Consider the following 6,095-nt stretch of genomic DNA (forward strand, 5'->3'; position numbering starts at 1 on the left):
ATAGCCCGGGAGGAGGAGGAGGAGGAGGAGGAGGAGGAGGAGGAGGAGGAGGAGGAGGGCGGGGAGGGGCGGGCCCGGCAGCACCGCCCGGGTCCCTCAGCCCGGGAGAGGGGGTGGGAGCGAAGCCCTTGGCCCCGGGGATGCGGCTTTCTGCGCGGGATGGGGATTTGGGAGAGGAGGGGACAAGTAGGGGGGGCTCCCCCATCCCCTCTGCAGAGCTTCTCATTCCCCGCTTCAGAGAATCACAGAACGGTGAAGGCTGGAGGGGACCTCAAAGCTCATCTTATTCCAACTCCCTGCCATGGGCAGGGACACCTTCCACTGTCCCAGGTTACTCCAGCCTGGTCTTGGACACTCCCAGGGATGGGGCAACCACAGCTTCTCTGGGCAACCTGTGCCCAAAACCAGTGACCAAGCCTCATTTCTTCTAACAACATGTTCAAGGATGTGTTCAAGTGATCCCTAAGAAACAAGGGGTTATTTAGGTTTGAACCAAGGCTTTAATGTAGCCAAGAGATTTCTGAGATCAGATGGGTCCATCTCAGCTCTCATGAGATTAAACCAGATTCTTTATAACAGGGTCATTTCCAGCCCAGCTGGTAAAGGGGGGACTTTGCTGCAGCTCTAGACCAAGGATCAGGCCACCATCCCTTCCCTAATTTCATTTTCCTCCTCTGCAATTTGGACAAAATGGAATAATCCGTGTTTAAGAAGCACTTTAACATCCCTCAAGGAAAAGCCTATGGAAAGCAAGGAGCACGCAGAGCTCCTCACCCATAGAGGATGGGTACCAATAATCACTGAAACACCCCCAAAAATGCTTCAACTTTTGTCTAGTTTTTTGGGTGGGAGCAGGATCATGCCCACTTGAGTCAGCAGCTTTTTTCCAACATCTACTTTTTGGCCCAGAGAGATGTCCCTACCAGTGTGTTTCACAAAAAAAAAAAAAAAAAAAAAAAAAAAAAAAAAAAAAAAAAAAAAAAAAAAAAAAAAAAAAAAAAAAAAGTCATATTTTCTGCTGTGGTGAGCTTAAATCTGCCACTCAGAGGTGAAAGAATGGTTGATTTTTTTTTTTTTCTCAGTACCCTGAGGCATTCCCATCCCCAGCTTTTTGAGTCAAACTGGCACCAGGACTTGTTCTCTCCCCATTTGGCCACAGGGCTGTGTTCCAGCACTTGTAGTGGCCTGTTGAAATCTGTATGAAAATGCAAAATTGCAAGAGCCTGTCTAAAGAAAGGGTCTTGCCCAACAGGTCTTGGCTGAGACCTCCAAAAGGGAGCCCAGAACAGAAATAAATCCTCTCTAGAGTACTACTGAGTGAAAGGGGAATGTTCTCCTGCCTGTGTCCCCTGCAGAGTTAAACAATCTGCAAGCAAAGGAGGGCTGAGGTATCTCTTCTTATTGTAACTGGAATAAAAAACCTGCAAAACATCATACTGGTGAGTTGTCACAGCACAAGAGAGGCAGAGAGAGAAGAGTCTGTGTGCTGGGATCTCCATCTCTCCAGACCCATCATCCTTCTGTTGACCTACTGGCACCTTTTTATATATTTTGGTGCAAATTCTCTGAATCCTGATCACAGAATCACAGACTGGTGTGGGTTGGAAGGGACCTTAAAGCTCATCCCATCCCACCCCCTGCCATGGGCAGGGACACCTTCCACCAGCCCAGGTGCTCCAGGGCCCCCTCCCATACACACACAGCCAGGAATTCCTTCCCAACATCCCATCCAACCCTGCCCTCTGGCAGTGGGAAGCCATTCCCCGCGTCCTGTCCCTCCATCCCTTGTCCCCAGTCCCTCTCCAGCTCTCCTGGAGCTCCTTTAGGCCCTGCCAGGGGCTCTCAGGTCTCCCTGAATCCTTCTCTTCTCCAGGTGAACCCCCCCAGCTCTCCCAGCCCGTCCCAGAGCAGAGGGGCTCCAGCCCTGGGAGCAGCTCCGTGGCCTCCTCTGGACTCTCTCCAGCAGCTCCAGGTCCTTTTGCTGTTGTTCCCAGGGCTGGAGCAGCTCTGCAGGGGGGTCTCACCTGAAGGGGCAGAGGGGAAGAATCCCCCCCTGCCCTGCTGCCCACACTGGGGGATCAGCCCAGGGCATGGGGCGGGGTCTGGGTTACTTTTCTTGTTCCATACACTGCACCAGCATCCCAGCCTGGAAGGATGCATTATTAAAATAAATGAAAAACCTAATAAGAATAAAAACTCTTTGTGCTTGCTGGACTATCACAGCTGGCAGGAGCAAAGACACAGCCACTGCAGCCCCAGGCTGAGCAGCAACTTTAATCCTTGACTTGCAGGTGCAAATTGTGACACCACATTTCTAGGGAGGAAAGAAAGCTGAGCCCAAATCCCTGACAATGCAGCTGAGCCCCAGGACAGCCTCCACCTTCACAGGGGCATGCAGGGACACAATGAGGGGGAACGCCTTTAAACTGCCAGAGGGCAGGGTTAGGTGGGATATTGGGAAGGAATTCCTGGCTGTGAGGGTGGGGAGGCCCTGGCACAGGTTGCCCAGACAAGCTGTGGCTGCCCCATCCCTGGAAGTGTCCAAGGCCAGGTTGGAGCAGCCTGGGCTAGTGGAAGGAGTCCCTGCCCATGGCAGGGGGTGGCACTAGTTGGCCTTTAATGTCCTTTCCAACCCAACCCCTTCTGGGACTCTGTGACTGACACAGGGCCCTGGCTCCCAGCCAGCTCCCACCTCACTTCTTCTACCAGTACTTGTCCTGCAACTTTTTTTTTTTTCTCTCTCCCATTCAGCTCCCTGAAAATCAGCAAACAGTCCCAAAGAATAGATCAGAACTCTCTTGGCTCTGTTCCCCCAAGGATGCCTTTTCCCACCGAGAGGCCAAGCACCCGGTTCTGGCTCCACAGAGGGTTTGCAAGTGCCCCTGGTTTGTTTTCTTGGTGCTTGGGTTGATGCAGGAGATACACAAGCCTGTCTATTATTGCCCTGTGTGTCTGGCACGATTATTCCTGGACAATAACATCCTTTCAAATACCCTCCTATTCCTCCACCTGAGCCTGAAAGACAAGGGTTGTGGACAGAGTAACACAGGCAGGAGCCAGTCCTCCAGCTCCCTGCAACCAAGAACAATGCACAAGAGCTTCAGACTCCTTTATTTCTGGTTTTTAGCAGCAACAGAATCTCACAGCAGAGCAGCAATGCACCCTTACACAGCCACATTTTTTTAATGCCTTTTTTTTTTTTTTAATTTTGGGGCGATGCCTACTGAATAAAGCTTTTGAGGACACATTTGTTTTTTTCCCTTCCCACCTCTATTCAGGGACTGGAAGAACCATTTGCAAGGCGTGGGGAGGATTTGCAGTACTTTGAGTCAGCAGCTGGTGTGCAGCTCTGTAGCTTTGCTTCTGTGGCACAAAATGCCCTGCTCTCAGAGCATCAGTGTCCAGTGTTTTCATCCAGGGGCCAGAGGTTTGGATCATGTAAGAAGCTCCCTGTGTTTGGCACGTCGGAACACATGAACCCCAGGAGGGCTCATAATTCCCCTTCTCTGACTTAAAATCGTAGAGGTTTCCCTGCCTGTGGTTAACCCTGTGCTTGTGGATTTTTAAGTTTCCTCTCTCGGGGCAATATCATTATTTTTAGTAGATTTTTGTTTCCAGGGTTAAGACATGTCTTAAAAACACAGAATTTACAGCTCCCAGGGTTGTCCCTCAACCCAGCCATCTCTGCATAGAGTGCAACCCCAGCATCTGAAAAGGGCTTTTCCTCCCCAATTTCTACTCCTGAACTCACTAAGAGGATGATGGATCCACCCCTGCGGTGGAGATGATAATGTGGGTCAGTCATCAGGTTTATTCTGTGGAATCACAGAATCATTTGGGTTGGAAAAGCCCTCCGAGATCATCGAGTTCGACTGTGAACCCAGCACTGCCAAGGCCACCACTGACCCATGTCCCCAAGTGCCACATCCAGCTGTTAAATCCCTCCAGGGATGGTGACTCACCACTGCCCTGGGCAGCTGTGCCAGGGCTGGACAACCCTTTCTCTGTGAAGGAATTGTTCCATATATCCAACCTGAGCCTCCCCTGGCACAGCTGGAGGCCGTTCCCTCTCCTCCTGTCCCTGTTCCCTGGGAGCAGAGCCCGACCCCCTGCCCTGCCCCAGCTCCCCCCTCCTGTCAAGGAGTTGCAGAGCCAGAAGGTCCCCCCTGAGCCTCCTTTTCTCCAGGCTGAGCCCTCCCAGCTCCCTCAGCTGCTCCTGCTGCTCCAGCCCCTTCCCAGCTCCATTCCCTTCTCTGGGCACACTCCAGCACCTCCTGTGATGTCTGCAGGGGGATGAATTCAGACTGGAAATCAGGTCTGCTCTCTTTGCAGACCATTTTTACTGCACGAGGAGCATCCTCATGGGAAGGGAAAGCCCTGCACGGAGATTTGCAAGCACAGAAGTTTTATTCTGCCAAATTGTGTCCCACCAGACCACAGAGACCTCCAGGTCATCGTCTGCTGTCACCCTATCCCTCCTCTGACCCGTCACGTCCCCTCACTGAGAGCGATGTCAGATCTTCAGTGACACAAATGACAAATCAGACGATAAGAGCTGGGATTTCACAAGGAGTTTGAACCCCAGTCAGGACCCAGAAAGGTTGCTTTTGTCAGGTTGCCAAGCAGGAAAAACAGCAACAAGCCCCTTTCTCACTCCTACAGTGGTTATTTTTCTCCCTGCCATAAATGTGACTGTCTGTGCTCCCTTTGTATGTCACCTGCGGTGCTCCCTGCTCTCCCTCCAAGACACTGTGTCCCCTTCCCTTGCCAGTTAATTCAGGCACAGGAGGGCAGGAACTACTCCCAGCAGCCCAAAATGCAACCTGAGCCCCCACGTGCCACTTGGGAGGGACACACGAACAGCGCTGCTGACGAAAGGGTGCCCCCAGCCCTCTGCCCCTGCCCTCAGAGAGGTCCATCCATCACCCGCCCCGGGGTACACTGAACATTTTGTACCGAGCTAGCAGAAAGTCAGTGGAGGGTTCACCTGTCCCTTCATCCTTTTCCGTGCCTGAATGGAAACAGTTCTGATTCCAGGTGACTGTTTTTGGGCACGTGCTCTTGGCTTAGACCTCACCTGAGTGATGAGCTGAATCTTGAGCTCAGGGCGTGTTCCCACATCCCCTCACAGCACCTGCTTCCCTGCAGAGGAAGCTTCAAATAAACCCACAGGCTGTGTGAGCCCTGGGCATGGAGAGGGAAACTGAGGCACAAGTTGTTGGGGAAACTAAGCTGTTGAATCCTTCTGAAGAAACGTTGCAGGTTTAGGTGATTGGAGGAATTCCACACCTGGTCCTTCACCCCTTTCCTGAGTCTTGAACTCATCAACTTCAAGGTCTCTGATGCTTCCTGGCTGTGGCTTCTGGTGGGATCCTGCAGGTCCTGTTTGTCCTGGTGGAAACGTTCTGTCGCCTCAGGGGCACAGCAGTGCCTGGACTCTCTTTTCTGTCCCTGCTTTTGAGTTTGCTGGAGTGTTTTGAGGAGCCCAGACTGGCCCGTCCCCAGAGATGGACCAGAAATCCCACACTTCTTCCGTGTGCTGCTCCCGTCTCCGTTCTCAGTCAGGGGTAGGAGCACCAGCCCCACAAGCTCCACGCTCAGTTTAGACACAGTCACTATTTTTGGCAGTACTGGGACAAGAGTGTGTCCTGTGACACTCACTGGTTCATTGGTGCCCACTTCGGTGCCCAAAGCTGGAATCAGCTCTTTTCACAGCACTTGCTTTTTTTTTTGTATTCATGGAGATAAAAGTTATTTAACGTTACAGAGGTTTTGAAATGCAACCATTTCTTCTCCTTCTAAGCTGCACTTACACCTCCTCTTTTTTTTTTTTTTTTTTACAAGTGGAAGCAAAGTTCAGACAAAAACTGTGAGAGAGACTTCACAGTGAGCTTTATGCTGGAGGGCATTAAAACCAAAATAAAACATAGAAATGTATATTTTTGAAAGAAAGTCCCACCCCCACTTTTCCCCACCAGACAGATAGGAAGATTTATGCAAGTCACAGAGCAAAGCCAGATTTTGGCTGTTGGCTGCAAGTCAGGGTAGAGCTGCCTAGCTACAGTCTAAAATTAGAGCACCTAAAAATTAACTGT

The sequence above is a fragment of the Empidonax traillii genome, unplaced genomic scaffold (assembly GCF_003031625.1).
Source record: "Empidonax traillii isolate 1590-97213 ecotype Southwest subspecies unplaced genomic scaffold, ASM303162v1 scaffold236:size2090792, whole genome shotgun sequence".
Taxonomy (NCBI): Eukaryota; Metazoa; Chordata; class Aves; order Passeriformes; family Tyrannidae; genus Empidonax; species Empidonax traillii.